Genomic DNA, 14,560 nt, shown 5'->3' with positions numbered 1-14,560 from the left:
AAATATAACACAGTCGGTTTGTTTGTTTTTTATTATTTTTTTTTTTTTTGTCGCTGTCATTTATAATAATGATATAATACAATTATTTCATATTATGACATTGTTTTTTATTTGTCTCGACAAAAACGCCTCCGAAGAATTTAATACCTACGACAGATAATAATAATATGTTTTATAAACGCACTGTGGTTCTTAGAACGAAAAACGATAACCTACTCGTATTAAACAAAAATTGACTTGAAAATCAAACGCCAACACTTCCCTAACCCACGGATGGTATGCCCGGTAACAAATGTTGCATTCTGTGTGCTAAAGTGTACCTCTATAGTAGGATTTTTGTATTCTCTTAGTTTTACGGCTTATAACATTGAGCATGAAACAGGTGTACTATAAGTACTAACACTTTATAATGCATAATAGCTGACAAATTTTAACGTGAAGTTCGAATTATTCATCGAATTGTATTTAGTGTCATCTAAGACATGAACCGTTTAGATTAATCAAAAAATAATTACAACCATATGGATTAATTTTAAGGATTCGTTAAGACAGTATAATTCCCCCTAGTCGTTATAATAATCCACGAGCATAAAAATATAATGATTTTTTGAACCATGAATGGATAAAATCTTATTGCTTGGACATATACAGTGGTATATTATAATATGTCATCAGCTAACAAAATATTAAATAAGATTAACGATAATACAATAATTTATATTTAATATATAATATTACTAATAATAATTATATTACTTATATGTAAATATTGGTCTTAAAAGCGTATGGAATTGTCTATTCGTTTGAGGAATACTTGTAAATAAAAATTGTGTTTTTGCAATGTATCATACCAAAGGCGAACACATTTTTTTTGAATTTTTTAAAAAACTAAACCTATCCAAAATAAATCTTTCTCCCTCCTGATATCCGCTTATGTGAGCGACACACGGTGCGTAATCTTCAGGAAACGTGTCATCGGACCAGAAGCGATCGAGACTCGTTTTCCCACTGTACTACACTATAATACTTTATACACACTCGGAAACGACGACGAAAAAACACGTTTGGTTAGTTGTTACAGATCGAGATTTGTTGCCAAAATTTCGTCGCACTGCATTATGTTATATTATATTTGCGAAAATAAAAAAAACTATAAAACGTAACGAATCTTTAGAGATCGATGAAAAGAAAACAGTTTCATACTTTTATAAGACTGACCGATGAAAAATATCTCAGTTACCGGCTCGCTGTACCTCCCAAACGTGTGTAAAATTTACAAAATTTAGAAACGAAAACATTTAATTTTAAATATCGACAGTCTGCTGTATATTTTCGATAAAAATTATTTTTTCTCATCAGTCACCGGTAATATATATTTTTTAAAATTATGAAAAAATTTGGTTAGTTTTAACAGTCTATGTACAAACATTTATCTAGTATCTTAATTCTTAAATATTATATATTATATTATACATAATATTAGTAAATAGTATCATATTTTGTATAAATAAACGTATAGTATTGCGACAGCATTTTTCTTATCTCCAACATGCCATTATCTTTAGACTTTAGGAGATTCTGAAGACACATAAAAGTTAACAATACGATTTTTAAATATTTATCACGTCCTATTATATTATTATTTTATATTCTGAGCGGAGCGATAATTATAAATATATTGATTTTAAAATGATGTGTCTATTTTTTTTTTTTTTTTTTTTTTCATTACCTTTCGGAACAGTAAAAATGCTTCAATCTTCATCTTCAATACATATGTTCTGGTTGAAGAGTGGATGTGTTAATACTTACGAAAGGAGGGGAGGTAAAATGTAAAAAATTCGAAGTAATTTTCTTAATAACCGTGAAAACATAAAACAATTTATGTAAAAACGGGAATATTAACTCAAAACTAGTTTTTGAAAAAATCGATTTAGTTGTTTTATTTTAATTAAAAGAACTACCATAAATACTTGAAATTATCACCATATTTTTATATTTGCATGAAATAATTTAAAATATTTTGTCTCTTTTCGATTTATTTTGTGTTAAATTTTTATTCTATAAATATATATTTGGTTAATGCTTGAAAATTTAATACAAAAATGGAATATTAGGTTTTCCTTACACTTTTGGTGCAAAGTCGGTATTGACTTAAAAGTTAGTAATAATACTTATTATTATTTTTAATTTAAATGATATTATATACTATTATGATATAATAAATGAGATGTATTCGTAAATAATTACAAAGCATCATATTATATTACTAATAGTATGATAAATTATTGTAATAGTAATGTAAATATACTTAGTAATTTAATCTGACAGATCTACTCTGACTCAGAAGTGTTGTTTGTATGTATTGATTTATCGTTGATTTCAGATTTAACACACAATGAATGTCGACTCCATCTGACTTGATCACGAGGAGCAATTGACACATATTGTAGACCAAGAGTGGTTACCGTTTCTCATTTTAAAATACGTTCTTTGGTCATCGGATCTTACTATAATACAATATACACGGCTATATTAAAAGGGTAATCTAATAAAAACTAAAAATTTAATCAAATTTGAAGCATAGCCAGGATATATGGGCTAAGAATGTCGCCTATTATAATTTTAAACAACCCTAACCTAACCTAACCTTAACTAACATCCAGATATTCTCTATATTCTATAACGTATGTACTATATAAATAATACAGTAGCGTTGATTTTAAGTAATATACAAATCAATAAGATTAATATTCGCAACAATATTAATATACAAAGTACATTAAACGTCGGAAAATCGATCGCACCGATACTTAAACAAAATTGATAATAATAATAACGCCTGACGATTATTAGTTTATTACTTATTGCAATATTAACATATAATATAATCTATAAACTAATCGGGTTACATAAATCTGCGAGTCAACTTTGACACCTCCATTCGTCCATTATACGACGTTGCCATATTTTTAACTATACAGGGTACTAACAGGGTCCTGCAGTATATATAATAATAACACTATTATACTATTATATTATTATAAACGTCTCGCGGCACTGTGCGAAGTGCAGTGGTCACAATGTACCTGTGTCGTATAATGCACAATATATACCTATCATGCACCTGCGTGTTATTCTAAAAAGTATCGTACACGTATATAATATGTGCACAGCGTGTGTCCTTATTATACGATGGACGCCACTGCCGCAGAAATGATTGTCGTCTTAACGCCATGTCCATATATATATATAAATATAAATATAGGTATATATCGGCAGTTGATCTGCGAGACACGAATGTTATTGTGCAATTTAACCGAACGAAGTATACCTTCCAAACACCTGCAGTAGGTGTATAAACATTTATCACAAGTTTAAATTGTCCACCGTAGTGATTATGCGGAATACCAAAAGGAGCACATAATAATATTACGAACCATATTATATATACATCCAGCCGAGACAGTGTATAACTGCAGCGATTTAAGAAAGCGCCAGTTTTGGTCACAATACAGGTATGATTGATAAAATAATATGAAAAAAATTCTAAAACAAAAATAAATACGTTTTGATGATATTTAAGATATGACGAGAGTGTATGGGCTATTATCGTGAAAAAAATGTTCAAATGTCAAAAGTTAAAACAAAAAACATTTGAGCCTTTTTTGTCAGATCATTTATCACCGCGTTATATTGATTATCATAGATGCACGAGTAATGAGGGTGTGGCATTTGAATAAAAAGTTATCAATAATGAATAAACACATCATTTGATGGACTTTGAATTTTCCAAAATTAATAACAATTTTGACTGGAATATTCAGTTAAAATCATGCTTTTTCAAAATATTTTCAATATCTTCAGTAAATTGAACCACTTACAAAAGTAGGTCCTATAGTCTATCGTGAGTATTGATACATGGCACGTGTGTGCGAAACTTGTGTTGATTTTTCATTGCTTGTGAAAACGACCCAGAAAAAAGTACACTGTAAAACGTCTTTTCGTCTTTTACATATTGTGCGACAAATTATATCAATATGAATTTAACGTAAACCCCGCCACATTTTTCTCACACAATTTATAAAAGACACTGTAAAATATTTTATTCATAGATAGTATGTACCTACACTACTTTTTTAAAAGTTTTTTCTCAGGTCCCTTCGACCCCTTTCAGCATTCCCATACTTATGTACATCACATTTGTATTTGATGTGTATACTGCAGTTTGTATATATATAATATACATAAATTGTTATTTATGTGTGTGCGTTGGTATTTGGAAATTAAAATACGCATACATGACTTTATTATACAATCATGTACATTATCGTAAAACATAACGGTAGTCTGCAGTGCATAGGTTTTTAAACGTCTCACGTACCTATAATTTATTAACGGGCTTCCGTTTATGTGCACACATGACATACCTACCTGCTATAACATCTTGTAAATGGAGAAAATATTTTATTAATTTTTATCAACTCAACTTTGGTCCAAATACATAATATTTTTGATTAAGATTCTTGGAAACTATACGCTGTTGGTTAAACAGTTTATTATATTATATATATACCATACTCTTTTAAAATGTTCTACACTATGTAACCCCTAACAATATAGTAATGATTAGGCCATTAGGGTAAGCGAAGTAGTTGTTGTTACTATAGTTGGTTTTTTATACTATAGGTTTCATTTAAATCAATCATTTTTGATCTGCTGCAATTAAATATAAATATTGAGGTGTTATTTTTACAATGATTAATGTATAATTTTATATTTTCTTTGATTTTTAACTTCAATAAACATGTTATCTGCCTATCTTTTTTAGTTTGATATTTATCATCTATTACTGATATTCCAAACCAGAGATAGATAAAGTTCCATGAGCGGTTACATTTCCAACCAATACTTAACAATAATATTATGCTAGTCAATAAATTTAAATGTATGACAAATTATATTATGTTTAATTTAATTCATATTTTGGGTTATCACGATATTATGTACAACGAATATATTATACCTAGTATTTTTTTTTATAGCCAATAATATATATTTATCGTTTAAAAGGAAAAAACAAAGACAGAATGTACAATTTCATAACCACTGTCGTCGGCTATATCGTACACGATAAACAATTACATTGTATAATAACAATATTGTATTGCCAGTTCACAGCTGAAGTATATGACGAGTAATCGATGTTGGAAGAGACGTGGTGAAGTTTGTCAAACAGTTCCTGAACGTGATCTTTTTTTAAATATTATTGACGAACGCGATACAATATAATTATATACGAGTTTACCAAACTGCCGGAAAAGGTATTTTATTATTTGCTTCGCAAATAATGATAACATCAATTTTGTCGAATGCCACACGCAAATCGTTACGCGCAATTCAAAGATGACGAGTCGATTTTGTTGTACAAAATTTTTTTTCAGTTAACAAAAAAATATAATGTAGTTCATTAGATAATGTCTTCAGAAAATAGTTTCTTTTCTTATTTAAAAAAAAAAATAAAAAATAAATAAATAATAATTATGTTACTAGACTGTGACCTTGCAATATTTTTCGCGAGTATTGTTTATACTTTGTATTATTTCAGTTTTATATAATACCTAATCATTAATCATAAAAATAAGTAATTTAGTCTATCAGTTAGGTATACGGCTTAAAATTATAATATTGCTATAGATGTGAGTTTTAAAAAGCGTCCATCAACAAATTTGAATGTAATATATTATTATAGAATACTTAAATACTTACATTAGCATAATAAAAACGCGGGGTTAATTTAAATAAGAGACAATTATTTAAAAAATTAAAAACACTTTAATATCTATTTTATTTATTTTAAACCAAGTACTTACGATAAGATTTTTTAGTTAAATTGTTGTGTATTATCATGTTTGTTCAATTCAGCGTTTACAGCGGCAGAACCTAAAAATTAATTTTTTATTATATTTTTATTAGCTTAGTCCTTAGACCATGTGTTATTATTGTTAAACTCTATTCACTTAATTAAAAAGATCTCGCACTTCTTGGTTGTTAGTGTATCGTACATTTACACAAAGGGATACGCGCTGCAGCGGTCAAGTTAGAAAATATCATCGAACGTAAATATAATCATACAAATTCACAATAGAAGTACAAAAGCCGTATCAAGAAATGGAGAAGAGGGGAGACAATGAAAGGTGTTTTGTTTTAGTAGTTCAAATGTATGATCATGAAAATTATGTATAAAAATCGCATAATGTTTATGCGCTCATATTTTGTCCGATATCGTTTTACTTTAGTACCTACTCTTTTTTTTTTGCAATACAATTAATGTAAAACATTATTATGATTTACAAACTAGTCAGTTATGCACAATAGAATTCTCCCTCTCCACCATATTGTCTACTAACTCGTCTCTTCGTCGGTTGCAGAGCATAAGTATACTTAAAAAAGCGTCTACGAGATTGGTTACCCAAAACATTTTAGTATATGCCTTACTATTATTCGTATATAAACCACCGCCTCTGCTGTGTTGGCAATGGTCCAAGATAAGATTTTCAATCGTTTCCTATGTGCAGCAGAGGATATACTAATCGCCAAGTCGGCGTGAGTCGTTTCATGATGGTCCGTTTATATTATAATATTTAAACAGATTCTGTGGTATACCGTTACAATTTATATTAAATATAATATGCATAACAATGTATCATTTATTCATATTTTCAGTGTTTGGCCAAAAGGGGTTAAGTTAACTCATGCCATTATGACGTTTTAAAATATAAAATTTTAACCAAAAAAAAACCGCTTTTTGTTTTGTTAAAATATTCCAAATGATTAGATGAGAAAGATTGGACTTAATTTGTTTTTACTCAAAAGGAACAATTATTTTTCTAAATCAGGATGTACCCACTGAAACCTCAATGTTTAAAAATCTAACTTAACCTTTTTTACTACAAGCACTGAAGTTATACGTCATATACCTAGTATGTGTAATTTGGTCACGGAAATCGAACGCGACAGCTAGCCTTGTAGACGGTTTTTTCAAAATGCATACGTATGGTATATCGTAGGTACCTATGTTTTTATATTTATACACACTTTACTTATCTACGTATTGCAACTATATATTCCGTAATAACACGTTTACAATATTTTCATGTAAATAATTACTAAGAAGGACCTTCAAAAGTTAAATTTATTATAATAAACGCAATAACAATTAAAATTTAATAATATAGCCCCGAAATTGTCGCTTAAGCTATAATTATTCTAAACCATATTTTGATGTGACAAATGACAATACTTGTTCACTATGAGCGATGTAGATGCTATAAGCCCTCGTATATCATTCATTGTTACACACAGTAACGTTGGTTTTCAAAAGTTTATACGTCTATTACGACGTATGATATTACTTGTGTTTCGAATAAAGTCATAATATATACAATATACACAATACAATATATATACACATATTGTTCGCGTTGCATATTATATTAAACAGCATATAATATGTATCTTGGCCAGTCTAGCTGTGGATTACTGATTTAAACCGACACTCGTCTGCACACCATCACCTACCGGAACTCGACCCGTACTCGGTCTTATCTAATCAAAGCTAGTTACGTCCAATATAACACTAACCCAACGGGGCTGGCACAACATCCGCCGCCGTTTCCTGCGGGGGGTCCCTCCGCCGCTCCTGTTCGACAATTTACGTCAATTTAACGTCACCACAAACACAATGCATAATGTATAATTTGTATATTATATTGGTGTATAGTGTGCTGTAGAATCGCTCATCTTCGGCTGTCGGTACGGGTGCCCAGAGTTGACATGTGACAACCCGGATATTGTACGCACGATATTAATGTTTGAAAACCGACAACGCACTCGGATGTTTGAATATTCATTTTATTTTCTATCAACACGGACATTTTGGTTAACCAGACGGGGCTTGCGTTGCTGAACGGATTTTTAATTTTTCATCGCTTATATTAATATAGGTACTGCAGTGAGATCTCCTTTAACAGCTGACACCTTTGAAAAATGAACAAATATCAGCGACTGAGAGTATCCGCAATTTAGAGGTTTCGCTTAATAAAGATATTAAATATGAATTGTGTTATCAAACGATCACTATTAATCATAATCCATACCATTCTTATGTACCAAGTACATGGTTTTTTTTCAAATATATTATTATGAATAATATGGTTATTTAATTTCCGACGTTCGGATTAGTATATTATATGGTACACTAATATAGCCATATTAATACAAGTGTCCTTAGAATTTCTATGTCCTCGTATAATTTGTGCGACAGAACTCTGCGTAATTGCGTCCGGTAGTAAATATACTATACATATAACTATACGAGCTCGTATAAATGTTTCATTTCGACATGCATTAGGACATTTCTCAATAATATTAATCAAATACTAGCCTGTAAAACGACTAGGTATTTATTTTAATAATATGTATTAATATTAAATATAGTAGTTTTAGTATTTGCGGTGTTTCGAACAATAGTGAATAGATAAAATGTAAATAATAATAACTATAACAATGATAATGAATATTCTTATTCAAATAAAATTTTATTCACACGAACAATAATATTACGATATTCATATATTTCCTATTTGCACGTGTTTTATAAGATATATTATAAACACTTAACAATACTGATATTCTTACAAATAACACTTATAATAGATAATATAATATAATATTGTTTTCTGTTCTATACAAATATAGCATGTTTTTTTATATATTATATAGTATAGGTTATGAATCTTATTTGAATTATTCACATTGTACGTTTGTATACAAATACAATATATTTTATGTGATACCTATGTTGAAAATGATAAAATTTTGTCTAATATAATGGATGTTCATTTTGTTCATATATAATATTACAACATAAAGGTACCTATGTGATTTAAAATAATATTTCGCCAGGTTGGTAATTAAAACCATTAATCCAAATGAGTTTTCATCGTGTCAAAAGTGATATGTTTAAAAAACGTTGCATTAAAAATTAACACTTCACGCGAAGCATTTATAGTTCAAAATTAAGTCATGTTGTAGTTTGTAATTCGTAAACGACTGAAAAGTTATTAGAAAAGAAGGACTTTTGTAAAAATATTTTTTTTAATCGTATTTTTATTCAAGTGGTTAAGTTTTGTAAAATTAGTTAATTTAATTTAAAAAAAAAACTTAAATAATATTTCGTATTCGTTAATTGAATATTGTCTCCTAACTTGAACTTCTGCAGGAGACAAACATTTTAATGTAATTGTAAGAACAATAGTAAAACACTTACTATTATGTGCTATCTGTACAGGTTTTTAAGTATAATGTTCTATAATTAACTATAAATTGTTTTAAGCTATATTAATCTCTTTTATGGTTATTAGTTTTATTACACATTTTTTAAAGACATTTTATAGGTATCTGTGGTATTGTCTTTACCAAGTCCCATTGACATTAATATATACATTATAAGTGGACATTATTTAATACATAATAGTAAAATATGAAGTAAATAAGACACTAATGATGATGCAAAACCTAGACCGCCAGCAATTAATGACCAAAAATTTTGATTTAAAACATACGAAACACTGAATAATTTAGAATTAAATGTTTTCTATTTGCGTCTACATAAGACATTTAGTGTCTATATGCCGTAGTTATATTAAACATTTTATGATTAATTTTTTTTCTATCCCTCCATTTAAAAATGCATGTAATAAACACAATCGTAGAATATTATAAAATAATTATTTATGTATAATTGATTACATAATAATACTGTTTCTAAATCAACCAACCATATATCGTCTGTTTCACTTCGGGATGCCGAACTTTTTACATTGCAATATCTTTTACCAACTATTTTATAGAGTTAAATAATATAAGCCGAAGGGTTGCAAGATAAAGCTATACTGCAGACCGCAATCCCTCATTCTTCCGACGATTTGTGTAATTTACAAGTGTTTACGGCGCACTTAAGTTCATCCGATGAACCACAGTATCACGATATTCAATCATCGTATTTGAAGCTACATTACATCGCGTTCGACTTTCATCGTGAAATAATATTAAATGGTTACATTTTTTAAGTTTCATTCGGCTTTCATGACTGAACACAAGTTCGCTAAAAACGTTATCGGCAAAACAATGCAGATATATATTCAGTGTATACCAGAGTCTACGGGGGGGGGGGCATAGCCCCTTGCCCCCTTGAATCTGCGCCTGATGAGTGTGGTGTTTAAATTTGGTTGTCTATAAAGGTTGGATCAGATGTCTACGACAGTCTAAGAAATGCCAATAATATGGATACTAATATAGGTAGTATTGTCATTTTTAGGAGTATCTATATAATGAGATAATGGATCTAAATCAGTGACAGTACTTCTTTTCGGTCATATTTAAGGGATACTAAGACGCGTCAAATGTAACAATACGGTTTTTGTAATATTTTAAAAAAAATACGTATTTTTATTATATAGGTATTATATATTTTATAGCGTTTGTACGATGTATCTTTTACTCAGTTAAGTTAATAATAATACAAATTTAATATATCAATTTTGGATGCTAACACTATAGTATTGTCATTGTTGAGATTTTTAAAATATAATGCAATAATAGAACTAAATCAGTGACAGTACTTCTTTCCGGTCGGCTGTCATGTTAAAAGGATACTAAGACCCGTCAAAGGTAACAATACTGTTTTTGAAATAATGTTTATAAAAGTACGTATTTTTATTATATTGTATGATTTGTATGTTTTATAGCGTTGATACAATTTCTCTTTAACTCAGTTAAATTGATAATAATACAAATTTAATATATCCTTTTTGATTTTGAATGATAACATTATACTATTGTCATTGTTAAGACTTTGAGAGTATAATGCGATAATGGAACTAAATCAGTGACAGTACTTTTTTCCGGTCATGTTTAAGGGATACTAAGACGCGCCAGGGGTATAATATAATACGGTTTTTGAAATACTTATAAAAATACCTAATTTTATTATATTATATAATATTTTATAGCGTTTGTACGATTTATCTTTTAATCATTTAAGTTAATAATAATACAAATTTAATACATCATATTTTATGAATGATAACATATTATTGAGACCAATGACGACAGTGTTTCTTTTAGCCATGTTTAGCGGACATTGAAGACACATTAAAACTTAAAAGTAATAGATAGGTAACTATAAAGTATGAACAATACGATTTTTAAATGTTTTTAAATATTCATACATAATTCATTATACATGTCATATACTATATAAGTACATAATATATGTATATAATATAAGGACTAAGTGAGACTCTAACTGTCTGTATGTATAGACTTTTAAAAACCAATTAACTGCTAACATTTGTTACAAAAAATGGGGTCTTCAACAGTTATTAATGATCAAAAACATACTGGCCTTTAACTTAATATTACACTAAATATATAAATATATATATATTATATATATATATTATAATGGCTTGAACGGTTACTTCGTTAAACATCTTAAAATCTTGTAATCATCCAAGTTAATCTGAATCCTGAAGGGATACTATAGCAGTAGGTGCATTCGTTTGTTTTATTTTTGAATGCATGGTTGCAAGTCAAGTGAACTCATTCGAGACCAATGTTCAAATAGATATCAGATACAATCTTAATAAGAAGACCCACCAGACTGTGAATAACCGCATTATATTAGGTTATTATTATTATTTGAACTAAGTGGGTATGATGATTTTAGAAAACCGTCTAAAATAATTTATTTCCAATAAACAATTTGCTTATTTATAATCGATAAAAATATTAAATATTTGTGTAACATAGGTCAGACTTAGGCCTCAGACAACGGGGATTTATGTGATATGAAATATTATTGTTAAGATGTGTAGCGCATATAGGTACGCGTGTCATTTCCATAATCCCAAAATTAAAAGATCACTCAGTTCGTTGACGGTTTTAAGCGCGCGTTCTCTTATTTTGTTAGAAGTAGGAAACATTTTTCGATTTCTTGTCGTTGTTTTCTCCAATATAATACTATTGTCAAACTCAGTCGACGGATACGTGAGCTGGCGCCGCCATGCGTTGTGTACTTGTGTATTTCTTTTTTTTTTCGTCATAACCGCGAAGAACCGGCATTGACGATAACGATGGCGCCGTGATTCAACCATGACATTGCGTTAAAGTCGATATCGAGTTACGACGTAGGCGACCACAGAAACAAGCATCGTTGAATAGCAGAGCGAACGACTTATATAGTCAAGTATAATATATGTCATTATAATTATATACAACGAAAATAGGAATCCGCGAGGTCTATATAGGATGTTTGCGGTGTGAGTTTTATAAAGTAATATAAGTAAGTAAGTAATATTGGTGCATATATTGTCGATAGTTGAATACGAATCGGTTTTAAGCTTTTATCAAACGAGTCGTCGTTTATTAACAATCGGTCGTAACATAATATTTTTCTTCGTGGAAAATGTGTGTGTACGACTGCAATTTTGAGTTTTGTATACGAAGATTTGTTTTACTTTTTATCATCATACATTTCCATTCAAAATATTTAAGTACTTAAATAAAATATCTATACGTTCATGTCATCTAGATGACAATAAAAAATAGATGTACTCAGTAAAGAATGATAATTGCAAAGCTTTAACGATTTGGTTAAATGGGTAATTTTAATTTATATTCTATAATATCAGTGCGATATGAAATCGTTATAATTTGAGGGCTTAAATGTGAATGTGATAGTGTGGGTGGAATTATTGTAGGGTTAATAAGAAGAATAAATTAATGTCTGTTGTATACCTGAGCATTGGATTTAAAGCTATTTAACATTTTGGATCTCGCCACCACAATTGCAGCACGGGAAGAACTGCCATTAGAATATGTCACTCAAACTTGAATGCATGATCTGGAAGAAGATAGCAGTCTTTTAATTCTTGGTCCAACCAGTAAACACGATATATTTTTGTAGGCCTAAACAATAGACATGTTAAGTAAAATTATTTTTTACCCATTTGTTTCTATATGCTATTTATACAAAAATACGACATTTTAAAGAAAATAATTATAGCTTTGGTTAGGTTAGAAAACTTATCAGGAATCCTTATTAAGTTTTCGCTGTACAACAATTGATCACTCCTCTCAATCACAAAAAAAATATATACACCAAAATTATAATTACGCCACTCTAATATATTTTTGTACTAGCACTCTGCGTTTAATTATAAAATAATATTTGATGGATATTAGGTATATACTTTAGTATAATATTACATAAAATGTATATAAAGAAAACGTCAACCCTGTCGTTCGTTTTGTTTCTCTCGGTAGCAATACCACGCGATGTGATCAGTTTTGAGAGTATAAAATCACTTCGGTTATATTTTCGTTAAATTATATGTTAAACACATTGGCGTACTTTATGTTTAGATCGTTTTAGTCATACTGTTTTAAACGTATTTTATTACATGTTATGTCTTGACGGTAGTCTCTGCAGCAGTATATTATAATATTATGTGTATGCGTATTATAGCCAAGTAGATTAAGGAAAGTGCGTTTTTATCATAAAATCGACCATATAATAGAGAGTCCTTATATAGTTTCGTTAACGTTTAAATTATTCAGCGGTGCACATTTTATAGAATAGCGCGTTCAGCTTAAAAAAAAAAAATCACTGAAAATAACGCTCTTGACTCGTGAGCCATATACAAGAAATGACCACGGTAATTTCAGATTTTCGATTCAGATAAGAGAAAAACACAACGCTTGAAACTATTGATTTTTTTTAATATCGTAAAACGATACAAAATAATGCTGATTACTAAAATAATACGTTAAATTGCCTTGCATATAGTGAGTCTTTAAAGCAGGAATCCACATAATATTATAATGTTATGTACGATTTACGGGGATCAGACTAAATTCCAAAATAGTTGAAAAAAATTACTTAATGTATTTTATTTTTACGACTCTAAGCTGTATTTATTCAGTAATAGATTTTCTGATGAGACAATGTAGGTCTACATGACTATATGTATCAGACATTCAAATGATATAGTTAAACATGTTCAAACAAATTTTGGTTGTATAAATGGTTAATAGATGTTTCATATTTTTATTGTTGGTTACATTTTAATATATTTCGCAAACGAATTATTTTTCTTTATAATTATTTGGAAGTTTTAATTCATGAAAATATGATAATTTTATGTACTAAATACTAATGTAGGTACTATATATTATAATGATATAATATACCGTCCACAATATAGTATTGATATTGTGACGTTGTGTTATTATTTTTTACGCTTTGAAAGTTTATCCACATCTTTATAAAGTAGGTACATTGCAAAACAAAAATGAATAAATTTAACATAATATAAATTATTGTTGCTAGGCAATATAATTTCTAGATTTACATATGAAATCAGTAATCACTGGAAATGTTGAAAATGAAAATATAATACCATATACATTATACATATATAATAATTATACACGT

The 14,560-nt window shown here is 28.9% G+C and overlaps 1 long non-coding RNA gene across 1 annotated transcript in view; it reads right to left on the bottom strand.

Moving 5' to 3' along the window:
* Window positions 1–2,249: 2,249 nt before the first annotated feature.
* The window catches only part of LOC114119238 (uncharacterized), a 53,454-nt gene continuing 41,143 nt past the window's right edge, over window positions 2,250–14,560 (bottom strand). Inside the window, exons 3-5 of the long non-coding RNA XR_007604723.1 lie at window positions 12,862–13,032; window positions 5,871–5,940; window positions 2,250–2,507 (exon numbers count right to left, since the gene is read on the bottom strand). This is a non-coding gene — a long non-coding RNA (uncharacterized LOC114119238). The remainder of the gene's footprint in view (window positions 2,508–5,870; window positions 5,941–12,861; window positions 13,033–14,560) is intronic.

Source organism: Aphis gossypii, chromosome 3 (assembly GCF_020184175.1).
Source record: "Aphis gossypii isolate Hap1 chromosome 3, ASM2018417v2, whole genome shotgun sequence".
NCBI classification, from domain to species: domain Eukaryota; kingdom Metazoa; phylum Arthropoda; class Insecta; order Hemiptera; family Aphididae; genus Aphis; species Aphis gossypii.
Note: the sequence above shows the minus strand (reverse complement) of the source record. Positions and strands in the feature narration are given on the sequence as shown.